We start from the raw sequence: 27386 nt of genomic DNA on the forward strand, positions 1-27386 counted from the left end.
GGTGGTGGCCGCAACGCTAAGGATCTGGGGCCAGTGGAGACGGCACCGGGGTGCAATGGGAGCATCGGTGTGGTCCCCGATCAGGGGTAACCACCGGTTTGTCCCGGGGAAGATGGACAGGGGGTTCCAGAGCTGGCATCGGGCGGGGATTGGAAGAATGGGGGACCTGTTCATCGACTGGACGTTTGTGAGCCTAGGGGCACTGGAGGAGAAGTTCGAGTTACCCCCGGGAAATGCCTTTAGATATATGCAGGTGAGGGCTTTTGTGAGGCGACTGGTGAGGGAATTCCCGTTGCTCCCGGCACAAGAAGTTCAAGATCGGGTGATCTCGGGTGTATGGGTCGGGGAGGGCAAGGTGTCGGAAATACACCAGGAGTTGAAAGAAGAGGGGGGAAGCGCTGGTAGAAGAGTTGAAGGGTAAATGGGAGGAGTAGATGGCGGAGGAGATCGAGGAAGGTCTGTGGGCTGATGCCCTAGGTAGGGTTAATTCCTCCTCCTCGTGTGTCAGGCTCAGCCTGATACAATTTAAGGTGGTCCACAGAGCGCACTTGACGGGGGCCAGGTTGAGTAGGTTCTTTGGGGTAGTGGACAGATGTGGAAGGTGCTCAGGGAGCCCGGCGAACCATGTCCATATGTTTTGGTCATGCCCGGCACTGGAGGGGTTCTGGAGAGGAGTGGCGGGAGCAATATCTCAGGTGGTGAAAGTCCGGGTCAAGCCAAGCTGGGGGCTAGCAATATTTGGAGTAGTGGACGAACCGGGAGTGCAGGAGGCGAAAGAGGCCGGCATTCTGGCCTTTGCGTCCCTAGTAGCCCGGCGAAGGATCTTGCTAATGTGGAAGGAGGCGAAGCCCCCCAGCCTGGAGGCCTGGATAAATGATATGGCTGGGTTCATAAAGTTGGAGAGGATTAAGTTCACCTTGAGAGGGTCTGCGCAGGGGTTTTACAGGCGGTGGCAACCGTTCCTAGACTATCTCATGGAGCGTTAGAGGAAGGCCGGTCAGCAGCAGCAGCAACCTTGGGGGGGGGGGGGGAATGTCCTGGGAGGGGGGGGGGAGAGGGGGGACTGCCTGGGAGGGTGGATGAGCAAAGATAACATGAAGGGTTAACATTGGGGAAACTGGCACGTATGGGTGAGGGCCAGTGTACAAAGCTGTGTAAATATATCATTTTGCCATGTATATATCTTGCTCTGCGCGGTTTCTCGTTTTTTTTTATTACGGGGGGGGGGTTATTGTTTGTAAGGGAGAAAAATTGTGTTAAAAAACTTTAATAAATATATTTTTTTTAAAAAGAAAACAACCGGTAATTTAAGTTAGATGGAAAATCTTTAAACAAACGTTCGAACTGTATATCATTGCTAATGAGTTGAGCGTGGCTTCAGAAGAAATTAAAATAGCACTTCTCCTAGCAGGACATGAAGCGAGAGAAATCTATAACTGCTTTAATTACTGGAAAGGTGAAGACAACACCAAATTAGAAGTAATACTTAAAAAAATTTGAAGATTACTGTAACACCAGCAACAATGCTGCCTTAAGACATTCAATGCTCAAATTGACAGGGAATGAGTCTTGCAAAACTCAAACAATCATCAGAACAGAAAGGGCTCACGCTGGAAATCGCGATTGACAAGGGCAGATCGCAAGAAAAAAATAACTTTAAGTTTTTAACAAGAAAAAACAGCAAAAAAGTTCTTTTCCACAGGTCTGAAGAAGTTAAAATGGCATCTGAGCACGGGGAACAAAAGACGCAAATCTGGTCTGCGCATTGCAGGAAACGGCAGCCGCGCATGCGCAATTGAAAAATGACGTTTAGCCGCAAATCGCAACCCGCGCATGCACAGTTTATGAAAAAGCGCACAGTAAAGGAAAATTGATTTGCACATTCGCAATCGATTCCTACGCTTTACATCATGAGCTTCATAACGTCACAGGCCCTGGACCATGCCCGCTTAAAGGGGAAAATGTTCGAAAATTGAAAAAAAGAGACAATTTTTTCACCTCAAAAGACAGAACAATGCCTGAACTTCTACCAGATTGAAAATAACGTCTGCAGCACCCTGTAACAAGCAGTTTGCACTACCCAAGTGAAGAGCACAATGACAAATCCAAAACCAAAGAAGATGATTTGTTCATTGAACATGAAGAGCACGGTGATTAATCTGAAACAAAAGAAGATGATTTGTCATCGAAGAATACTACTCAGACATGGCTGAGTTATTCGGATATGATGATCATAAAAGCATCAGCGCCACGGTTGAAAAGCTCAACACGACTCCACTCATGGTAGATGAATCCAATACCATGATGCAATGGCAAAATCGTCGATACATTGGATGACAGCAACCTGTCAAATACCCAAGAAGAAAACGATGCCACACAGCGAGTACTGAACGACTCCGCTGGGAGAGCACAGATCGATTCCACAGCGAGACCACTGCACGACTCCACACAGAGAGCGATGAAAGACTCCACAGAGAGAGCGATACAAGCGTCCACAGAGAGCTCTTTGACAGACTCCACAATGGAAGCAACTCAAGACTCCAGAGCGAAGTCCATGCATGAACAAGACCATGAAGGTCTGTCAACCTTATCTGAGCAACCAGCAGCAGACTATGAAAGTCTACCAAGCTCACGTGAACAACAAAAAGACTATGAAAATCTATCCATCTTATTTGAGCCACCAGAAGAAGGCTATGAAAGTCTACCCAGCTCATTTAACCAACAAGAAGACACTGAATGTCTACCCACTGTATGTGAGACAAGTGACGAAGAAATCACGATTCACATACAAGATGTGCGGGATCACAGCGAGACTGACAGATCTCAGCTCGTATGTCCAGAAGCACTCAACAATCAAAGTGAAACTATTCTTGAGTCCAGTGAGACCACATCAATTAAAACCTCATCTACTCTAACCTATCCACAAGAAAATGAAATCTTGAAGATTTTGACTCCAGAAGAGGAGCATCAAGAATCCAAAGATGAGTCAAGTGAACCTAAAATGACTCCAAAAAAGGAGCACCAAGAAATCAATGATGATTCAAGAGAACCAGAAATGACTCCAGAAGAGGAGCACCATGGAATAAAAGAGGAATCACATCAACCACAAATGACTGATGTCGCCAAGATCAATGCAACATCAGATCATTCACACAATCCTCAAGAAGAAACGCTCAATGAAACATCAGATACCACAAAGGACACTGACACAAATAACAGAATGACTCGAATTATCCACACGGAACAGGCATTGAGCACACCAAGAACAACAAAAACCACAAGAAGCATAACAGAAACAAGAAGAACAACAGCAACAACAAAAACACCAAGAAGCACAACAAGAACAACAACAAAAACTACAAGCAAAACAACAAAAACTACAAGCACGACAACAAAAACTACAAGCACGACAACAAAAACTACAAGAACAACAACAAAAACAACAACAAGAAGCATAACAAAGGCAACAACAGCAACAACAAGCACGACAAAAACAACAAGAACAACAACAGAAACAACAAAGACAGAAACAACAAAAACAACAACAATGAAACAACAACCTGTACGACATGGTACAACTCTGCACATGAAGGACAATGTAACAGCACAGCTCAAAACAATGGCAAGAGTACAAACATACCGTGGCATGACAACGAATCTCACAAATTCACATTTGCTCCACTACAAACAAGCAAACCAGCTTTCAAGGCAGATGACATACAGAATCAATACCGCAAACACAGAATAAAGTCCAGGCCAGATAACAAAGATGACATACAGAATCAATACCGCAAACACAGAAAAAAGTCCAGGTCAGACAACAAACATGACATACAGAATCGCTTCCACAAGCATAGAAAAAAAAAGTCCAAATCAGACAACCAAGTGATTCGACCATTCGAACACCTCATGATGACTTCTTGGTTACTTAAACACAAGAACACTGACGGCGTTCACAAAGAAATGACAATATCAACATCACCACTTCAACAACAGAAGAAGAAAGCAACTCAACCGTACAAATTCATAAAGTTTGGACTCATAAATTCTTTTTGTTAGGATTGGATTGGATAGGATTAATTGGCTTTGTAGAATCATCAATATCATCACAACTTGTACATATCATCATTTATCTACCTGATTTGTACAATTTTCTTCAACAAAGTACAGAAAATATGTAAAAAGAAAAAAGGGGGGATGTAGTGATGTGCATCACTGTATATACACAAGGGGTTACGGTAAGTACACTATAACTAAGTAACCACTAGAGGGAGCACCATATATGTGTATATATACATAGACAAACAGGAAGTAGTCTCTCTTTCTTCACAGGAACGGCAGCTGGTGAGCAGGATACAGACAGGCAGCACAGATGTAACATAGTATAAGCGCTGGAGTGAGAACAAACACATAGAAATAAAGCATCTTCTTCAACTGTAAGACTACGAGCTTTATTCAGACACAAGGAATAATACATAGGAGAGCATTCTCGGAGCAGTATCAGGTGTACCTAAATAATGAGGTACAAGCATGGTAAAGTTACATGACAAGACATATGCTCGACAGCAGAAGCAGCATGTTGTAGACAGAGCAAAGTGGTTCTGCGACAAATGGAATTGGCTGGACAGGTAGTTTGTGACACAGAGCAAAGGCCAGCAGTGTGGGTTCAATCCTGTACCGGCTGAGGTTATTCAACCTTGCCCCTCGCCTGAGGTGTGGTGACCCCCAGGTCAAATCACCACCAGTCAGCTCTGCTACTCAAAGTGGAAGGCAGCCTATGGTCAACTGGGACTATAGCAACTTTATTTACAACCAACAGATAAGATCAAAGTTTTGTAGTCCTGCCACATCCAGTTGTGAATGGCAGTGGACAATCAAGCAACTAATAAGAGGCAGGTGGCTACATGAACCCCATCCTCAGACATGATGTAGTCCGGCCTGTAACTGCAAAAGACAAGGCTGAAGCATTTTTAACCATCTTCAGCCAGAGATTCCTGGTCGAAACAGTGTTTCTGTTTCACAGTGAAAAAGAGGGACCCACTGCTCCTGTAAACATGGCCTTAACTATTTGATTGATGCAGTTGTGACTGGCTAATGGCCTGACTTGCATGTGTTTTCTCTTGGGTCGTGGAATGACTTGATGCACAAAACATTCCTGAAGCGAGGAACATCATAGCCATGCGAAGAGCCAACTATTTGGTGAAGTTGTCCACAGTTTGGACTCAATGAGGTTTCCCTCTCTCAGCTCAGTGACAACTTCCTTTGTGATGCTGAGGTTTAAAAACATAGATAGTTTCCACGGCATAGCCAGGCCTGAGTTTAGTAGACGAGGACCTGAGCTTAGCATGGGTACCGATATACAATTTGAATTGGAGTCAGACTTGCCTTTCTTGCCCCTTTCTAAACTCACAAACCTTCTCCAAATCCTTGGGAGCCTAGAGGAATTCCTATCTCGAGTATGCTGTAAGTTAAACTACAGCTGCAGGCAACACAGTTATCGAACAAAGAATTATAAATAAATGTCTAACAATGTAAAACAAAAATCACGCAACAGGGGATAATACGCCAATAAAAATGCAGATGAAACTTGCGAGTAGCTGGGAAAAGATGTTTGCAGCCAGCAATGGAGATTCCACCACATCTTAAAAGCAGCTGTTTTTCAAAGCCTAGGCCAGCCATTTGCTTGCCTTTTATGGTAAAGATGTGTGAAGGCTGGACACTGGAAAACACATGAAATCCAGCATGGGATCAATTTGTGGAAGAGTCAAAGATTAAGTGAGAGTTTTGCCGGTTGGCAGAAAGGTCTTCAAAAACATAACAATGCTTTCTTTGCGCAATACTTTGGGTGAGGCATTGATCTCTGTACCTAACTTAATGACCAATGTTGCCAAGTGGAGCATTAGAAAATTGACATAGAACATAGAATTTACAGTGCAGAAGGAGGCCATTCGGCCCATCGAGTCTGCACCAGCCCTTGGAAAGAGCACCCCACTTAAGCCCCACCCTATCCCCGTTACCCCACCTAACCTTTTTGGACACTAAGGACAATTTATGATGGTCAATCCACCTAACCTGCATATCTTTGGACTGTGGGAGGAAACCGGAGCATCCGGAGGAAACCCATGCAGACACGGGGAGAACATGCAGACTCCGCACAGACAGTGACCCAAGCCGGGAATCGAACCTGGGACCCTGGAGCTGTGAAGCAACCGTGTCAACCACTGTGCTACCGTGCTGCCCCCAATGACAAGACAGAGTACAGGAATGAGATAGAGAATCTGGTAAACTGGTGCGACGACAATAATCTCTCCCTCTAAGTAAACAAAATGAAGGAGATTGTCATCGACGTCAGGCGGCGCAGTGGAGAACATGCCCCTGTCTACATCAATGGGAACAAAGTAGAAAGGGTTAAGTTTTTAGGTGTCCAGATCATCAACAACCTGTCCTGGTCCCCCCCCATGCTGACACTATAGTTAACAAAGCCGACCAACGACTCTACTTTCTCAGAAGACTAAGGAAATTTGGCATGAGACCTACGACTCTCACCAAAGGTCGAGAATGTAGCCCAATCCATCACGTAAACCAGCCTCCCATCCATTGACTCTGTCTACAATTCCCACTGCCTCAGAAAGGCAGCCAGCATAATTAAGGACCCCACGCACCTCGGACCTTCTTCCGTCAGGAAAAAGATACCAAAGTTTGAAGTCACATACTAACCGACTCAAGAACAGCTTCTTCTCTACTGCCATCAGACTTTTGAATGGACCTACCTCGTATTAAGTTGATCTTTTCTCGACACCTTGCTATAACTGTCCCTCCTTCCTTCCCTATGTACGGTATGCATTGCTTGTACAGCATGCAAGAAACAAGACTTTTCATGTATACTAATACATGTGACAATAATAAATCAAATCAAAATGCATTTATTACAGAGGGACACGTTGGTGCACCAATGGTGATGGGGAAGTTGAACGACTGACCCTATTTTGAGACCATGGGCGCCCATTTAAGTTCAAGCGCACGTAATGAAAATTGACCTTTGAGAAGTCTTTACCTTTAGAATTGTGATTGTCCAAAAAGAAAAGAACTTTGTGACCTCTACACAAATGTGTCCCTCTGTAATAAATGTATCACAGGCAGACTTTGCAATTTTTGTATTTCGAAAAACGGCATCAAATACCTTTGATAGAACACAGATTTTGGAATTCTATCAGTTACTTACTGATAAGGGGGCAGGTTGGAAAAGAGGATGAGTGGGTTAGGCAAGTCTACTGATTCAGCAGTTTACTCCTCAGGAAAGCCCTGCTGGTTTTCTTCAACAGTGCAGTACATTTGCTACTTCAAACATCTTTAGTGGGCAAGTTGCCGGAAATACTTTTACTCGGAAGATCGGCAAAAGTATTCTTGGTGGTTTGCTGATTCTTGGGATGATTGGAATCTTGAGCTCTAAGACCAGATAGTTCTAAGATGCCTTTATGTCCTCCAGAAGTAACATCTTGACTCAAACAGCAGTGTGGGATAACTTCAAATAGTCACTTCAAGATCAAGATTTGTATCACTATTTTAATTATTACCAAATTTACTGTGCAGCATTTTTCTTTGGGCCACTCATGATTTCATGTAAGTACAGTAAATGTTCTTTCTTGGCAGGCTTCCAAAGGCATTTTTGCAATGTAATTCAATGTGACTTGAGGTTCTGGCTGCTTTTTGAGCGTTATGTGAAAAGTTCAGGATGCTAAGAAAGGTTATGCAGAAAATCAATTAATTTAGTAAATAAAACTTAAAACGCTGAAACTGAGCGGTGACAAATTTTTTTTTAAGCTAATACTCCTCTGACCTTTGCAATAGGAAGGAAAGACCAGAGAACAAGAAAGTCATTAAGTTCCTCATTCTTTTTAACTCCATGGAAGCTGAATGTAAGAATGATCTCAACAGAGACAGAGAGAACGAACCAGAGGCGGCACGATGGCACAGTAGTTAGCACTGATGCCTCAAAGCGCCAGGGACCAGGGTTCAATTCCGACTTTGGGTCACTGGCGCTGTGTGGAGTTTGCACATTCTCCCCGTGTCTGTGTGGGTTTCTTCTGGGCGTTCCAGTTTCCTGCCACAGTCCAAAGATGTGCGGGCTAGATGAATTGACCATGCTAAATTGTCCCTTAGTGTCCAAAATGGTTTGGTGGGGTTATGGGGATAGGGTGAGGATGTGCACTTGGGTGGGGAGCTCCTTTGGAGGGTCGGTGCCGACTCGATGGCCAGATTGGCTGGCTTCTGCACTATAGGGATTTTACACTGGCTGTGGAATTTGGTCCATCTTATCATGAACCTTACCGCCTACACTCACCAGTCTAGGTAGGTCAGGTTCGGGTGAGGCCGATTCTCTGGATCAAAACTTGACATGAGCGGCTGAATTTTGCAAAGGTAGTGAAGCAAAGGTGTTTGCCAGCAACCACAAGAAAATCTGCCCTTAAAGATCTCGCAATCTCTGCGTGTGGATTTTTCTTTTCTCGAGGGCAGTTAAAACCACCGCCAAGGCAACGGTGGTCACCAGGCATTCAATTGTAATGATATCAGCAAGCAGGGTAAGTGGCCAATTATATTGAAGTATTTTCACAGACAGCAAACCAAGAAGATAAAAGCACCACATTCTTCTAATATTTTTCATTTTAACATACATATTTCAGATAGCAAAATTATTGACTAGATTCTGGTAAAAGCAACAAATTTTGAATAAAATTAAAAAAAAGATTATTTTAAAGGTCTGAGAATTTCTTATCAAAATGGAGAAATTTGACATTCTTCAAATATTTTCAGGGCCAGCGAACATGTTAGAACACCATTAAAATGGTGTTACACCTCATTAAACAATCTGTAATATTTTCAAGGGATTTTCCAGTGCATGGGATTATCTGGTCCCATCCACCCAGGGCTGGAAATTCCCACCCAAAGTCAACGGATCTTTCAATTGTCTGTCAAATTGTCCATCCCACCTGTGACAATTTCTGTGGTGGCTGGCACCAGAAAATTTACACCAGAGGGGCTAATGTTGTAAAAGCGAAAGATTTCATCAATGTTAAACTGAGGGACCTCAGCGGTTCACCCTTCTGAGGAGAATTGGTGGGCAGCATGGTAGCATTGTGGATAGCACAATTGCTTCACAGCTCCAGGGTCCCAGGTTCGATTCCCGGCTTGGGTCACTGTCTGTGCGGAGTCTGCACATCCTCCCCGTGTGTGCGTGGGTTTCCTCCGGGTGCTCCGGTTTCCTCCCACAGTCCAAAGATGTGCAGGTTAGGTGGATTGGCCATGAAAAATTGCCCTCAGTGTCCAAAATGTCCTTAGTGTTGGTTACTGGGTTCTGGGGATAGGGTGGAGGTGTTGACCTTGGTTAGGGTGCTCTTTCCAAAGGCCGGAGCAGACTCAATGGGCCGAATGGCCTCCTTCTGCACTGTAAATTCTCTGAATAGAATCACTGACGTCAGCTTCTGGAATTCCACGTTAAACTGCGCATGTGCAGACTCCCAACAAATGCTATCAGTTTCCTTGGATCAATGATGCTGAGCCCTGACACTTTCACCACAATTTCCACTGTGGAACCCGGGCTAGGATGATTCACATCTCATCAGGAAGTCAGAGAATGAAATATTGGAGGCAGAGCGTGATGCCCCCAAGTGGAGGATCAGGAAATTGCAGAACCTGGCCGTTAAACAGCGAGATGTTAAGTCAAAATTACAGAGCACCAAATCCGATTGGAGGGCCTGCAAAGACTTCAAATATGTGGTTTCTGAATGGAGAAAGAGTGCAAAGCATCCTTCGTGACACCTCAACCTCTCTAATGCAGTGCACCCTGCTGTGATTGATTTCCTACCAAAGTTGCAATGAAACACTGACAGAAACCAAGGGGAATTTGGTGACCAAGGTTTTCCATATTAATAGCTGTTCAGCATTCTCTTGAAAGAATGTGTTGGACAGACTGAACTCCTGGATTTCAAACTCTGCAAGTACACAATAGGTCAATCAGAGAGAAAAGGCAGCTTTTGTTTGGGTCTACATTCTTTGTCAAAATCAGAAAATCTTTTGTACTTCAGAATTAACACACATCGTTAACATCCATTCCAAATCTCTTCCAACAGAACATTAAACCCATCCAAATCTGGCAGCTTTCATTCTAGTTTAATTCTAATCATTGATGAATATTCCGAAACCTGTATTTTGACGGTTTTACCTGCTTATACTATGTTCTTTTCCGACCTCAACAAAAATACCTGCAGCTGTTTGCTTTGACCTAATGTTGAACTGCATGGTGCTAATCTGTACTTTTCAGCTTGTTTTGTTTCAGAAAGTATTGGGTTGAAGGTCAAACAGTGAGGAATTTAATATTCAAATCTTGAATGTCCATATTAAAATATCATTCAATTGCACCAAGTGCATTATTGCAAGTACAGTCTCCACCGCACACCATCTGAACTTATCAGGGGTATGTACCCAACTGTATCAGACCAATGACATGGGCTGTTTGCCAATAACCTTGAAGTTAATTGCAAAAACACGACTTAAAATGTATTTCCCATGCTGATTATTTCAGGCAGACCTTGCCACTCAATCCTTTTTCTATATTTGCAGGTTTACTTCCAACCTTATTTCTAATCTACTGGCAGGGCGGCACGGTGGCTCGGTGGTTAGCACTGCTGCCTCACGGCGCCAAGGACATGGGTTCGATCCCGGGCCCGCGTCACTGTCCGTGCGGAGTTTTCACATTCTCCCCGTGTTTGTGTGGGTCTCATCCCTAAAACACAAAAAGATGTGCAAGGCCTGTGGATTGGCCATGCTAAATTTCCCCTTAATTGGAAAAAAATAATTGGGTACTCTAATTTTATTTTTAATAAAATCCTAATGTACTGCCATATTATTGAGAGTTTACTTTGGCCGGTATCTTCTGCTCTCAGAGGAGGAGAGGAAGGAGGCGGGCAGGCCTGAATCATAGAATTTACAGTGCAGAAGGAGGCCACTCAGCCCACTGAGTCTGCACCAGCCCTTGGAAAGAGCACCCTACTTAAGCCCCCCCCCCCCCCCGCCCACCCCCCCGGGTCCCCTGTGTTTTCAGACAGTACTCTTGTTCGGGCACCCTGCTGCCTGCTACTTGTTTCACTGTCCACCATCTAAAGCAAACATTAATGCCAATGCGTCTATTAGGAGCAGTGGGATGATATCATTAATAGTGATTTCCATACAATGGGGCTTGTGCTGAAAGGATAATTACCAGATAGGGAATTACTTTCCATACCACAATGACCTTACTCGTTTTAACCATCAACATCTTGGGGTTTACTAGTTTTTTAAAATTTAGAGTACCCAATTGATGGATGAGTGAAGCTTCAGTAACGCTCAGGAAGCTTGACACTATCCAGGGCAGAGCAGCCCATTTCATTGGCACTGTATCTACCACCTTAAATATTCAGTCCCTCCACCATTGATGCACAGTGGCAACAGGTTAGGCCAGCATTTATTGCCCATCCCTAATTGCACTTCAGAAGGTGCTGATGAGCTGCCTTCTTAAATTGTCGCAGTCCATGTGTTGTGGGGGCACCCACAGTGCTGTTAGGGAGGGAGATCCAGGACTTTGACACCGACAGTGAAGGAATGGCAGCGTGGTTCCAGGTTAGGATGGTGGGGAACTTGCAGGTGATTGTGCCCCATTCCATACCACCTATTAATGGTACGTATGTGAATGGACTGGGTGAATTAATTGTCCAGATCCCCTTCCCCAAGTTTTGAATACTGAGCTGGTCTGAAATTGAACCAGTACAGCCAGTCAATTTAACCAGTACAACTGGTCACAACTGGAGCGAATATAATATTTTATTGGAGCTGGGTTAACTCATCAACTGGGAATGGCACATCTGGAATAGTGATCCCAAATTTCATTCAAAAACTAGCTCAGCAGGACAATTTAACAACCGGTTTGGATTGAGAACGGGGTGGGTGGGGGGGAGCTCGTGGGGGGGGGGGGGGGAGAGCACGTGCAAGGTTAGACAGGTGCCATGATCAATTAATAGTTGCAGGTGGACTCTCAAAGCTGAAGGCCGATCGGAGGTATTATGGACCAGGGTTTAGAGAGCCCCAAAGTATATCATGGAGTTCACCTGACCCACAACTTCAAATAGATTTTGGTTATGGGGAGCACAAGGGCCCACTTTACAGGTGTGAAGCAACAGAGAGCTAAAGTATGTTTAAAACAAAACAACATTTATTCTATGAATCCAGTTAACATTTTATAAACATACAGTAAACAGTTTATCAACTACTAATCCTGACCACCCCCCAAAAGGATACAGTACTCTATAGATAACCTTTGATAACTTTCCAAACAACTTCCACAAGTTAAACCCTTTTTAAATAAAGACAGCAGATTTAAATTCTCTACAGAAACAGGAATTGCTTTGCAATTATCAAGTGATCTTTAGATTGCAGAGAGAGATCATAACTGTGAATGCAGCTCTTCACCTCTGAAAGCGCAACCAAAAACACACTCTAGCTGCCAGCTCAAAACGAAAGTGAAAGACAGGCAGCCCAGCTCCACCCACACACTGACATCACTGCAGCTATTTGATAAACACCCATTTCTTAAAGGTACATCCACCTGACAGAGGCCTTCCAGCTTGAGGGGAGTAGCAGGCTGTGATGGCAGGCAGAAAGAGCACTTGCATGGAATCAACCTTACCAACGTTGGGAAATCCTCAGGCGCGAGTGTGCTGCCGGTGGAACGGTGGATCACGCCGACGGAGAATCCAGCAAAATGAGTTGGGAACCGGCATTCCCAACCCTCTCGTCTGTTTTCTGACTGCTGCATGCTAGTACATTTGGGAGTGCATGCAGAAAAAAATGGGACTTAGGCATTGCCCCAAGCCTGGCTCAGATTGGAGGATCTGAATCGCTCTGGCCAGTATCTGATGTAGCCAGCTGCCAGAATATAAATTCTGCATGTTCCATGCTACTGAGGAGGACTGTTGGGCCTGGTGCTCAATTAATATTTATCTTTAAACAGCAGCCAGATGACCAGCCAATGGGCTAAGCCATTGGTGCAGCCACTCAGGCCTGCAACAGCAGCTACAATCTGCTCCTAATTCTGGGCACAGGTTCCTGCAAGAGGTAGGGCTGCAGGCCGGGGTGGGAGCGTTTAAAATCTGGCCCGCTCTTGGAGTGTATTTTAATTGTTGTTTCACACTGGCCAAAAGCAATTCCTCCATCAAATTTATTATGGTGTTTTGGTAAAATGGAAACCAATTATTATTTCTCCTAAGATTGTGAAAGGACAGTTACATATTATTTTGTTGAAACATTTTGACAGATAGAACAGCAGCAGGAAATTACATTTCCTTGGATGGTAATTGCTGATGGCTTCAGTAATGGTTATTGCCAGAGTCAAGAAAATCCAATTAAACCAATCGCTGTAATCCAGAATTGTGGGAATGCTGCCCAAAAAGATTTTTCATCACAAATTAACCATTGGCAGTGTTAAAGCAGATTTCAAATGAGACTTAGCAATGCCAGAGCACTGTGGAACAGCTGACAGGAGCATATCCAGATCGCTACTGCAATGTTAGCTTCACTGGGGGGGGGGGGGGTGCGAAGCTTGCACCACTTAAGTCGGGCCTACACGGTAGGCAGCACGGTTGCATAGTGGGTCACAGATAGGCACTTCTATGGACGTGAAAGAGACTCCAGGATGGTATGTTGCCTCCCTGGTGCCAGGGTCCAGGATGTCTCCGAATGGGTAGCGGGCATCCTAAAGGGGGAGGGCAAACAGGCAGAGGTTGTTGTACATATTGGTACTAACGACATAGGCAGGAAGGGGCATGAGGTTCTGCAGCAGGAGTTCAGGGAGCTAGGCAGAAAGTTAAAAGACAGGACCTCTAGGGTTGCAATCTCGGGATTACTCCCTGTGCCACGTGCCAGTGAGGCTAGAAATAGGGCGATAGAGCAGCTAAACACGTGGCTAAACAGCTGGTGTAGGAGGGAGGGTTTCTGTTATCTGGACCACTGGGAGCTCTTCCGGAGCAGGTGTGACCTGTATAAGAAGGACGGGTTGAATCTAAACTGGAGAGGTATAAATATCCTGGCCGCGAGGTTTGCTAATGTCACACGGGAGCCTTTAAACTAGTATGGCAGGGGGATGGGTACCGGAGCAATAGGTCAGAAGGTGAAAAGATTGAGGGAGAACTAGGGAATAGGCCCAGTATGGCTCTGAGGAAGAGCAGACAGGGAGATGTTGCTGAAAACAGCGGGACTGGTGGCCTGAAGTGCATATGTTTTAATTCAAGAAGTATAACAGGTAAGGCAGATGAACTTAGAGCTTGGATTAGTGCTTGGAACTATGATGTTGTTCCCATTACAGAGACCTGGTTGAGGGAAGGACAGGATTGGCAGCTAAACGTTCCAGGATTTAGATGTTTCAGGCGGGTTAGAGGGGGATGTAAAAGGGGCGGAGGAGCTGCGCTAAAGGTTAGGGAGAATATCACTGCGCTGTTAGGGAGCTGTACTGCGGGAGGACACCTCAGAGGGCAGTGAGGCTATATGGGTAGAGATCAGGAATAAGAAGGGTGCAGTCACAATGTTGGGGGGTTTACTACAGGCCTCCCAACAGCCAGCGGGAGACAGAGGAGCAGATAGGTAGACAGATTTTGGAAAGGAGTAAAAGCAACAGGGTTATTGTGATGGGAGACTTTAACTTCCCCAATATTAGAACATAGAACATAGAACAGTGCAGCACAGAACAGGCCCTTCGGCCCTCGATGTTGTGCCGAGCTTTGTCCGAAACCAAGATCAAGCTTTCCCACTCCCTGTCATTCTGGTGTGCTCCATGTGCCTATCCAATAACCGCTTGAAAGTTCCTAAAGTGTCCGACTCCACTATCACAGCAGGCAGTCCATTCCACACCCTAACCACTCTCTGAGTAAAGAACCTACCTCGGACATCCCTCCTATATCTCCCACCCTGAATCTTATAGTTATGCTCCCTTGTAACAGCTACATCCACCCGAGGAAATTGTCTCTGAACGTCCACTCTATCTATCCCCCTCATCATCTTATAAACCTCTATTAAGTCGCCTCTCATCCTTCTTCACTCCAGTGAGAAAAGCCCTAGCTCCCTCAAACTTTCCTCATAAGGCCTACCCTGCAAACCAGGCAGCATCCTGGTAAATCTCCTTTGCGCCCTTTCCAATGCTTCCACATCCTTCCTATAATGAGGTGGCCATAACTGCACACAATGCTCCAAATGTGGTCTCACCAGGGTCCTGTACAGTTGCAGCATAACCCCACGGCTCTTAAACTCAAGCCCCCTGTTAATAAACGCTAACACACTATAGACCTTCTTCACGGCTCTATCCACTTGAGTGGCAACCTTCAGAGATCTGTGGACATGAACCCCAAGATCGCTCTGTTCCTCCACATTCCTCAGAACCCTGCCGTTGACCCTGTAATCCTCATGCAAATTTGTCCTCCCGCTTATCAGGGTTAAACTCCATCTGCATTTTTCGGCCCTGCTCTGCATCCTATCAATGTCTCTTTGCAGCCTACAACAGCCCTCCACCTCATCCACTACTCCACCAATCTTGGTGTCATCAGCAAATTTACTGACCCACCCTTCAGCCCCCTCCTCCAAGTCATTGATAAAAATCACAAATAGCAGAGGACCCAGCACTGATCCCTGTGGTACACCGCTGGTAACTGATCTCCAGTCTGAAAATTTTCCATCCACCACCTCCCTCTGTCTTCTATGTGATAGCTAGTTACTTATCCAATTGGCCAAATTTCCCTCTATCCCACACCTCCTTACTTTCTTCATGAGCCGGTCGAGGGGAGGGGCCCTTTGACGTCCACGCTGCGGCGTTCAAAAGGGCAGGAGGCATTCACCAGGTGTGCTCGATCTGGCCGGTAGAAGTGCGGCTTGCACTCTGCGCAGACCTGGCAGTCTCTGGTGATGGTCCTGACCTCCTCAATGGAGTAGGACAGGTTGCAATCATTGACGAAATGGAATAACCGGGTGACCCCCGGGTAGCAGAGGTCATAGTGGAGAGCCGGGAGTCAGCCCACCTGTGCGCTGGCATATGCACCGCAGGATAGGGCATCGGGGGGCTCGTTGAGCTTCCCCGGGCGATACAAAATCTCGTAATTATAGGTGGAGAGCTCGATCCTCCACCTCAAGATCTTATCATTTTTGATCTTGCCCCGCTGTGTGTTATTGAACATGAAGGCAACCGACCGTTGGTCAGTAAGGAGAGTGAATCTCCTGCCGGCCAGGTAATGCCTCCAATGTTACACAGCTTTCACAATGGCTTGGGCCTCCTTTTCGACAGAGGAGTGCCGAAGTTTGGAGGTATGGAGGGTGCGGGAGAAGAAGGCCACGGGTCTGCCTGCCTGGTTGAGGGTGGCGGCCAGAGCTACGTCCGACGCATCGCTCTCGAGCTGAAAGGGGAGGGATTCGTCGACCGCATGCATCGTGGCCTCGGCGATGTTTGCCTTGATGCGGTTGAAGGCCTGGCGGGTCTCAGCCGTCAGGGGAAAAACTGCGGACTGAATGAGTGAACGGGCCTTGGCCGCATAATTCGGGACCCACTGGGCATAGTAGGAGAAAAACACCAGGCATCATTTCAGGGCCTTGGGGCAGTGGGAAAGTGGGAGCTCCATGAGGTGGCGCATGCGGTCGGGGTCGGGCCCTAGAACTCCATTTTCCACGACATAGCCAAGGATGGCTAAGCGGTTGGTGCGGAACACGCATTTCTCCTTATTGTACGTGAGATTAAGGAGTTTGGCAGTCTGGAGGAATTTTTGGAGGTTTGCTTCGTGGTCCTGCTGATCGTGGCCACAGATGGTGATGTTATCTAGGTACGGGAAGGTGGCCCGCAGTCCGTACCGGTCAACCATTCGGTCCATCTCTCGCTGGAAGACTGAGACCCCATTAATGATACCGAAGGGAACCCTAAGGAAGTGATAGAGATGGCCATCTGCTTCGAACGCAGTGTCTTGGCGGTCCTCCGGGTGGATGGGGAGCTGGTGGTAGGCGGACATCAGGTCCACTGTGGAAAAGACCCGATACTGCGCAATCTGATTAACCAAAGTGGGTACGCGTCGAGCTGCGTGTACCGATTGATGGTCTGACTGTAGTTAATGACCATCCTGTGCTTCTCCCCAGTCTTTACTACTACCACTTGAGCTCTCCAGGGGCTGTTGCTGGCCTCAATGACCCCTTCCCGCAGAAGTCGTTGGACCTCCGACCTGATGAAGGTCCTGTCCTTGGCACTGTACAGTCTGCTCTTGGTGGCGACGGGTTTGCAAATCGGGGTGAGGTTCGCAAACAGGGACGGTGGGTCGACCTTAAGGGTTGTGAGGCCGCACACGGTGAGGGGGGGTAGGGGTCCGCAGAATTTTAAGGTTAAGCTTTGGAGGTGGCACTGGAAGTCCAGGCCGAGTAACAGGGCAGCGCAGAGGTGGGGGAGGATGTAGAGCCGGAAGTTGCTAAACTCTACGCCTTGGACGGTGAAAGTCGCGATGCAGCACCCCCGGATTTCCATGGAATGGGATCCGGATCCAGGGAGATTTTCTGGGTGACTGGGTGTACCGGGAGGGAGCAGTGCCTTACCGTAGTGGGGTGGATGAAGCTCTCCGTGCTCCCGGAGCCTAAACGGCAGGTCGTCTTGTGCCCATCGATCTTCACCGTCGTTATTGCGGTCGTGAGGTTGCGGGGCCGGGACTGGTCCAGGGTGATCGAGGCGAGCTGCGGCAGATGCTGGGAGGCCCCGGGCTGGTAAGCGGTGGTGGAGGTAGCGGCAGGCGACGAACGACCAGACGAGCAGGGGTCCTGAGACGGCGTCCAAAATGGCACCGAAGATGGCGGCACCCACGGGCCGCACGTGGCTGGCAATGAGGAAGATGGCGGCGCCCCTGGGTCACATGTGGGGGGTGCAGGAACGCCGGGCCTGGAAACAGCGGCGACCGACCGGGCCTGTTAGCGAGCTGCCTAGTTCCCGCAAGATCAAGCGTAGCCCCTTCCAGTAGCCGCTGGCGGACGTACGCAGACCTCATGCCCATAACAAAAGCATCTCAAATTAAAGGTTCTGTGTGCTGGACTGGCGAAACTGCCTGGCCGTCACAGTTCCTACCTAGGATGTGCAGGGCATGCCAGAAATCGTCCAGAGACTCCCCGGGGAGTTGCTGTCTCGTGGCCAGGAGGTGCCTGGCGTATAGTTGATTGACTGGTCGAACGTAATGTCCCTTCAGGAGCTCCATCTCTTCGGAGTAAGTAGGCGCATCTCGGATGAGAGGAAAAATGTCAGGGCTCACCCGTGAATAAAGGACTTGGAGCTTCTGCAAGTCCCAGGGTTCCTCAGCGGATGTTCGGAGGTAACTTTCGAAGCAGGCTAGCCAGTGCTCAAAGGTGGACGTAGCGTTGGCTGCTTGAGGGCTCAGCTGCAGGCGATCAGGCTTGATGCGGAGATCCATCATTTAAAAAATTCTTTGCTCAATAAATTGATGCACTATCAATTACCACAAAGATGAGAGTAGTGGAATAATCGAGGCTTTATTGAGCAAAGATGTTGTGCCTCCTGTAGTTGGAACCAGAATGGCTGCAGCACCGGTGCGCACACACATTTATACGCCGCCTACTGGGTAGCCAGCAGGCAGGGATTTACCCATGTACCTCTACTATACGGCCTTACTGTAATACATGTAATACTACTTAGTGGTGACTACCACAGATACGGACCCCGGAAAAGCAGAAGATTTTAGTTTAGACGGGCAGCATGGTCAGCACATGCTTGGAGGGGCGAAGGGCCTGTTTCTGTGCTGTACTTTTCTTTGTTCTTTGTTCTTTGGTTAGCACTGTGGCTTCACACTGTGGCTTCACAGCGCCAGGGTCCCAGGTCCCAGGTTCGATTCCCTGCTGGGTCACTGCCTGTGCAGAGTCTGCACGTTCTCCCCGTGCCTGCGTGGGTTTCCTCCGGGTGCTCCGGTTTCCTCCTACAGTCCAAAGACGTGCAGGTTAGGTGGATTGGCCATGCTAAATTGCCCTTAGTGTCCAAAAAGGTTAGGATGGGTTATTGAGTTCAGGGGATAGGGTTGAAGTGAGGGCTTAAGTGGGTCAGTGCAGACTCGATGGACCAAATGGCCTCCTTCTGCTCTGTATGTTCTATGTTCTATGCACACCACCCAAAGCCAGCCTGCTCCTCTTTAAGGGGAAATCCATTCTGGCTGGAGGAGGTGGTAGAACTGTTTGCGCAAAAAGGGTGCAAATGGCGTAAGCAAGTCAGAGAGTGTGCTGGAGATTCTCTGATACAGCACTGGAGGTCTTGGTAAAGGAGGTGGAGAGGAGGAGGGTGTCTCTCTTTCCGAGGGGAGCCAGGAGCCCTCCAGACAGATGCTGTGGAGGCAGTAGCAGAAAATTGCCAGCATTCTTACTGGAAGCGCTGTAGATCCAGCTAACTGGATACAGTGCAGGAAGATGTTTAATGACCTCACATGACTGATCCACGCCAATAAATGCATCTAAAAATGCCATATCCTCATAAACTCGGCTCAAACATTGCACCGCACTCACTGACCCGTTTGTCCCTACAGACTTAAATAAGAACTTTGATTGGGTGATATTCAGAAAGGGAGGCTGATGGGTGTTTATAATGGTGTATTGGTGCATGTGCAGGTCTGCTGGAGTCAGCTGTCATGGTTAAGGAGCATGGAAGAGACCGGCACCAATTTGGCACAGAGCTCTGCACAGAGCTTGGAGCTTTTTTTCTCAGAGTGGAAGTGACGACCCCAGGACACTTGTGGACCTCACCATGGTGCAGCCTCCAATGGCCGATGTCTCAGCTTTGCTCACAGCTCAAGTAGAATCCATCCAACATCGGGGTGCTGCATTGGGAAGGTAAGACTGAGGTCATGAAATCTCAGCTTGTTGCTACGGAAGCTCAGACTGCAGCCAACATGATTTAGATATCAGTGCTCAAAGGGGCTGGCAGGTTCACAGAGTAACTCAACGTGCCCTCCAATTGCTGAGGTGCCATCTCGCAGGAGTAAAGTGGCTCCAGGTACCATGCAGCTCCCACCCTTACTCAGGATTACGGCATTTATGCTCCCACCCATGTTACTCTGTCAGTCCCCTTGTTGTTGTCGGACAGTCAGCCACTATTGTTGCCTCTGCTGAGATGGTGCAGGTTGAGGTTGGGCCTTTTAAGCCCAGAGGACATCCTGCAAGGTCAACGGTAGTTTCACCGGCTGAAACTCTGCAGCCTTCCACCAGCTATGCTACAGCCACTCGGTCGGAGAAACTGTGTGGGAGTTCGCGACCAGGCAAAAGCACTCTCAAGGTGGACACTGAGGGAATGCATAACAGTGATTGGTTGGCTTTCAATTGGAATCTTTGATGATCGTTCGATAAAGTTTTATAAAGTTAGTTTAGAATGGCTCTGTGGTGATGATTTTATTTCAGAATTATGACAAAGGGGATGCTGTGATGATGGTGATAGACAGCAGGGAATGTGTGTGCCTGGTTTAGAGATATAGGGGTTGTCTCCTTCCTTCTCCTCCACTTGTTCCTCAGCTACTTTCCATGATCCTGGTAGCAAGTGCTCTCATGTTGGTGAGATTGCGCAGGACACAACAGGTCATGGGTGGGATTTTCCACCCCCCCCGTGGCATCTTCCAGCCCTGCCACTGTCAGCGGAGTTTCCCATTGTTCATACCCTCTGCCAGGAGGAGGGGGAAGGGGGGTCACCATCTCAACGACTGGAAAATCCCACCACATGACAAATTACATCTCATGTTCTGGTGCGTTCGGCAGGGTTCCGCCACAGTGGTTCTGGAAGTGAAATCATTGCTTGAACACTTGAATGATTTGCTCTCATGTAGTCAGCATCACCCTAATTATGTGCAGATTTACCACGAGCGCTTGTGTTGTAACAAGATCGTACGATCATGAGAAATAGGAGTACGCCATTCAGCCCCTCGAGCCTGCTCCTCCTCTTAATAACGGGTGGGCTTCTCCGGCCTCCCAGTCCCGTCTTTCCAGGTGGCGGGAGGCAGCTCGCCATTCGCTGGTCGTGGGTTCTCTGCTCCCGCTGCTGTCAATGAGCAGGATCCAGACTTGCATAGTCAAGTGTACTTAACTGCTTGATTAACCATGCCTACGCCAGAATTAACCAGCTCCTCGGATCTATCGCCCGATCCGAGGGGACCCCACTACAAGTGGGGACCAGGCTGAACGGCACTTGGGGACGGGTTCCCAAGTGATCAGAAACCCCCAGGTGGTTGGCCTCTGGGCAGGATGGCAACTTTGTACCCTGATGCCACCCAGGCACCGGGACACTGCCAGTCTGGCACCCTGCCAGTGCCATCTGGGTATCCTGGCAGTGCAACCTGGGTGCCAGCGTGGCACTGCTAGGGCACCCATGTGGCACTGCCAGTCTGGGGCAGGGGCACTGCCAGGGTGCGAGGCTGGCAATGCCAAGGTGCCCATGGGGATCGGGCCTGCGGGTGCCCTGCCCGTATGAGACGTGGTGTGGGGAGTTCTTGAGGACCCCAGAACAGGAGAGTATGTGAACTGGGGCATTCGGGGGGGGGGGGGGGGGGGGGGGGGGGGGAGTGCCGGGGGGCAGCGTTGGGGAGTCGAGAGATCGGGGTGCCATTTAAAAATGGCAGCCTATTCTCTTCCCGCAGTGCACTGCTCAATGCAGGAAATGCAACTGAGTGCGGCTATGGTGGGCGGGGCGTTCCTTGCCGAGGCCCCCCAAAAATAACAGAGTCCTGTTCAATTGCGTGGTTCTTCCCGGCAGTACAAGTGCAGGGAATGACCCCGATAAACCCGCCCACAATGAGACTCAGGCTTTTGTTTCATTAAATCGTGCCCTAACAGTGGAGTTTTCCCAGGTGCCAGGTTCAGACTTGGAGCTGGTGTGTATCTCCACAGAAACATGGCCGAGTTTTCAATCCAGGTTCTCTGGCACTCTCTGGAAAGAGAATCTGGGGTGTGGTTTGCGCCGTCACTCTGGCAGGGCGTGGCCTGATAGAGCCACCAAAGCGGGCTCCACAGAGGTCAGAGTGCATTCTTTGAAAGGATCCCTGATCTGCGTTTAAAAATAAACTTCCCCCCCACCCCACATGGACACAGAGGGCCCTTCTACAAGCATCTGGGCACCTCTCTCCCCTCCATGTCCCTTAACGTCCTGAGACAATACATACCAGTGTGGTCATCCGACTAGTTTTCATTTATGAAACCAGGTGTGATTTGCGTTGGCATGGCATCATACCGGGTGGGTGGAACGATGTAGAGAGGGCAGAAGTAGTGGTGGTAAGCCCTCTAATTCAATTCAAATTTATTATAAAATATGCTAAGTAGTCCTGCGCCCTCTCTAGGTGTGAACCTGATCATGTCATGGATGGGGGGCATGGGAGGGGGGGGGGGGGCAGGGGGCAGGGGCGGAGAGATTACAAATCAAAATCTCGCTGACGCAAATCCTGTTTTGGACCTCTTGCAAGATTTAGTGGCTATTATGGGATTGACATCCAAGGCTGGCAAGGCCGCTAGGTAACGGCCTATGTGTACAATGCATGTGCAGAGAATAAGTAGTAGAACAAACAGTTTCTAATGGATGAGAAGAGTGGGAGTATAGTGGGGAACAGGATCGTGCATGCAAATGTGTCTTTTGTTTGCTAGGAAAAAAGGGATGTTTGCATCTTTTATTCAATATGAAAGCGGGGATGTTTGGGTTTTGAAATGTAACCAGTCTGATCGACACATCTAGCTTTCCATAATCATATGATTATGCCATGAGGCTGCCAATGGAGGCAGACATCTTAAGACTAGGTCAACAAAACCACTCACTGAGAACACACTGGTGCAGACTGCTCTCCTTAAACAATCCCACAGTCAGGAGGCTAGGCACGTGACCTGTTGATAGCAGCCATTAGGCATAATCTCTCTCTCTTTCGGCAGAATGCTTAGCGGACACATGTCTATCATTAGGCAGAGGTTAGGGGCAATGCAATAGAATGTCTGTTTCCTCTATAAGTAATAACTAGCTAGTGAAAACACATTCTCACCAATTGTACTTTTCAAAATGGTGCGTTCCCTGAATTTCATTACAAAGGCTGTTAATTACCAAACACAACAGACATTTTTCCATTTTTGTGAAAGGCAGAATTTAACTCCTGAGAGAGACAGAGACAGAACTTCTGGGTAGCAAGGCAGGCAGATACTTGAAACATGAAAGAGCAATAAAGGCTCCAACAAAATAATTTCAAGTTATCTGATGTTCTTAATCCCTTAAGCAATGCACAAGCTCCATTCTCCCGCTCCCACAGTCGCCTGACAGAGATCAGAGAGTAACTCTGCGGGGAACACAGCCATGAATCCGAATCCAATCATTGTAATACCACCTTACTAAAATGGACGGCAATGCTTTGATCAATACCTGGATCAGCAAAATGTACAAAATCTTCCTCACAATGTACATGTTTTGAAGTGCCTGGACTAATGAGACGCTGCCAGATCACACAACGATGTCATGGGTGTGGGATAGAATGAACACAGTGTGTGTTTCCAAACTACCCAAAGCTGCACTAAATGGATGCATGAAAATGTGATGGTTTGTGATATCTGATTAGTTTAAAGGATTGATATTTCACTATGGCAGGATAATTTTCACTATGGGATAGAGAGCCGCGCATCCCTTCCCTCACGGTGACATCAAGGGACACTATGATGCACGTCAGTGTTTAGAAACAAACAATGCTGAAATTACTTTCGGGACATGCTGCATTCTGGCCTGGAGATGGAATTCTAGAGGCACAGCAGGTCGGTGAGGCTACAATGGGGATTGCGTAATAATAATAATAATAATAGCTTATTGTCACAAGTAGGCTTCAATGAAGTTACTTGAAAAGCCCCTAGTCGCCACATTCCGGCGCTTGCTTGGGGAGGCCGGTACGGGAATTGAACCCGCGCTGCTGGCATTGTTCTGCATTATAAGCCAGCTGTTTCGCCCACTGTGCAAATGGATCAAGTTTGCCCAGAGACCCAGCATTACTGCTACCCGATATCCTAAAAATTATCTCCACGTGATCAAATCTGGCTCCTGGACCCATGATGAGAATGTGGATCCAGTAATGGCAAATGTTTGTGCCTCTCTTCTGACAAACTGGGTGGGGCTTTACTGAACTGAATCTATTCCTATCTATCCAGTTATTACCAGAGAATTAGCTGAAATGGATTCTCTTCTCATTCCCACATTACTACTTCTGGAGTCCACCAAGGATCTATCCTTGATCTACTCCTGTTTTATCATCCATATCCTGCTCCTTGGAGATATTATCCGACAACACGTGATGTTCTACCAATATGCCAATGACACCCAACCATACCTCATTGCCACCTCTCCTGAGCCTTCGGATAGCCAGGATTTGTCACTATACTCAATCAACATTCAGTATTGGATGAGCAGAAATTTCTTCCAATTAAATATGGGGAGGACCAAAACCATTGTCTTTAATCCCAAGCCCAAACTCAGTTTTTCAGCCACCAACCCCATCCCTTTCCCTGATCGCGATCTAAGGCACTCAACCAGGCTTTTTGTGACTTAGGCATCCTGCTTGTAACTGAGTTGAGCTTCTGAACATATACCTGCGACTTCACCATGACTGCCTACTTCCACCTTCATAACATCAGCTCTTACTACCACAGCTCACCTGCTACTGGAACCCTCATCCTTATTATCCCTCGACTTGACCCTTCTAATTCTCCATTGGTGACCTCCCATCTTGCAACCTATGTAGATTTGAGTCTATCCAAAAGGCTGAGAGGCATATTCTAACTCACACCCAGTCTTGTTCATCCATTACTCCTGTACTTACTGGCCAACAGTGTCTCCAGGTTCAGCAATTCATAGATTTTAAAATTCTCATCCTTGTTTTCAAAACCTTGCTTGATCTTGTCCCTCCCTATTTCTGAAATTGCCTCCAGCCTGAGGTAAATCATAGAATTTACAGTGCAGAAGGAGGTCATTCGGCCCATCGAGTCTACACCGGCTCTTGGAAAGAGCACCCTACCCAAGCCCACACCTCCACCCTATCCCCATAACCCAGTAACCCCACCCAATACCAAGGGCAATTTTGAACACTAAGGGCAATTTATCATGGCCAATCCACCTAACCTGCACATCTTTGGACTGTGGGAGGAAACCGGAGCACCCGGAGGAAACCCACGCACACACGGGGAGGATGTGCAGACTCCGCACAGACAGTGACCCAAGCCGGAATCGAACCTGGGACCCTGGAGCTGTGAAGCAATTGTGCTATCCACAATGCTACCGTGCTGCCCCGCAAATCTTCCATCTGTGGCCTGTAATGCAGAACAAGGCCAGCAGCACGGGTTCAATTCCCGTACCGGCCTCCCCGAACAGGCGCCGGAATGTGGTGACTAGGGGCTTTTCACAGTAACTTCACTGAAGCCTACTTGTGACGATAAGCGATTATTATTATGTGCATACCTAATTTTCTTCTCCATTCCTCTAAACCCCCCCCCCCTCTCTACCGTTTTCACCTTTAAGATGTTCCATTTAAATCTACCACTTTGGTCACATTTCCTAACATCTTTTTATGTGGGTCACCGTCAAATTTTGTTTAATAAATTGTCCCTGTGAAATACTTTGGAATATTTTACTATGTTAAAGATGCTATTTAAACACAAGCTCCAGTCCAGACCCTATTCATACAATCCTCACAGGTAGCGACTTGAGGATTCCTCAACTGGTCAATGTGACTCGAGACGCTGGGGAAGGTGACCCAGGAAAAATTCTTTGAAATATGATTCCATTCTTGGGCAACTGCCAATACTTTAACCACAACCTTCACATAAGTCACACACCTCGCACTGGGTAAAAGATCAACCTACACAAGTAGCACAGTGAACAAAGCCAGGCTCATCGGGAACAGTGGCAGTGCGGACTCTAATGTTACTCATTTCACCGCCACTTCACAGATTCTGTCCTCAGGGGTTGCCCACAACACTAGCCAGGCACAGGCAGAACCCCAGCAGCGTGTTTACATTTTTATTGTGGAGGAAATGCTCGGGGAACTCGATCATTCAGATGTCACTCAGTGCAGTTGACATTACGATGTGTTGTTACACCTCCTGTATTTTGGGTATAAAACAGACACAAGCCCAATCTCCCAGTCTACCTCACTGCCAAGTTCAGGTTTCTTTACGTGCTCGGCCTAGTTTCTGCCCCAAGAATTCTGTAAAGTCTCCAAAAATTCTCTATAGGGAACAAAGGGTGAGATCCACCCCCCCCCCCCCCCCCCCCTCACCGATTTTCTGGCGTTGCGTAGCTCGCCCATCCCGCCCGCGAGGGAACCCGTCGCACTTTGGCAGGAAGGACAGGAAAATCCCACCCAAAAATGTTTAGCCGGCTTCCACCGATCCTGATGATAAGCCAGCAGAGCAGAGTGTGTTCAAGTGTAAACCCGGCATTACACGATTAGTTAAGAAAAGAAACTGTCTACAAGGTGATACAGAACTGTAAGGTACAAGTTGGCAGCCGAAGGAGAAACAAACTTCAGTGGGAACTTTTGAACAGGAAAGCTCAGCAACATGATAAAAGGAAAACTGTATAGGTTATTAAAAAATAAATAACAGATGGCTGGGAATATGTTCAAGCATGTAACTCTGTCTGGATTCAGTTGACTGCACAAAGCAATTTGCCTTTAACCAGTATTACAACATTGGAATTGACTCCCAGTTCTGCTGTTATTTTCTATATAAACTAATTAATTGCGAGCATTGTCGTAAAGAAAGAAAGACTTGCATGTAAATATTGTCTTGCACAACCTCAGGACCTCAAAATACCTTCAAATTAATTAAGCCAAGCCACCACAGGAAACAGAGCCAATTTGCACACCACAAATTTCCACAAACAGCAATGAAATAAAGGAACATATTGGACGCATTGAGATTGAGATGGGTGAGACACAGCATTTGTTTATCCATTAGTCTGAATGATTTGATTGCAAGTTCCTGTAGCTCCAGCTCTGCTCTTCTCCTCTCGATGCTTCCAGTGAGCTCTGCAAACAGCAGGAGGCCCCAGCAGCATTGTTGTGGGTCATGTGGTACAGATAGCCTGCTCTATATTAAGTATATTAATGTAGGCTATCTCTTGGAGGAAACCTGCACAAAAAAGCTTGCTGGCATAGAAATTATTTGAAACTAAACAGCAGAGAAGACAGAGATGAATGGCGCCCTGGAGATATTCGTGCTGAAGGCGGGTAGGAGTAGGGATGCCATGGTGCTATGCGAGTCATGGGACAAGGACACCTGCATTCCCTGAGCCCTACAGAGGAGATGGT

General features: G+C 47.3%; 1 long non-coding RNA gene across 1 annotated transcript in view; it reads left to right on the top strand.

The window, feature by feature from the left end:
• The first annotated feature begins 7486 nt into the window (after positions 1-7486).
• Positions 7487-27386, top strand: part of LOC140429478 (uncharacterized) — a 136479-nt gene continuing 116579 nt past the window's right edge. Inside the window, exons 1-2 of the long non-coding RNA XR_011949095.1 lie at positions 7487-7620; positions 19693-19914. This is a non-coding gene — a long non-coding RNA (uncharacterized lncRNA). The remainder of the gene's footprint in view (positions 7621-19692; positions 19915-27386) is intronic.

The sequence above is a fragment of the Scyliorhinus torazame genome, chromosome 1 (assembly GCF_047496885.1).
Source record: "Scyliorhinus torazame isolate Kashiwa2021f chromosome 1, sScyTor2.1, whole genome shotgun sequence".
In the NCBI taxonomy this organism is placed as follows: Eukaryota; Metazoa; Chordata; class Chondrichthyes; order Carcharhiniformes; family Scyliorhinidae; genus Scyliorhinus; species Scyliorhinus torazame.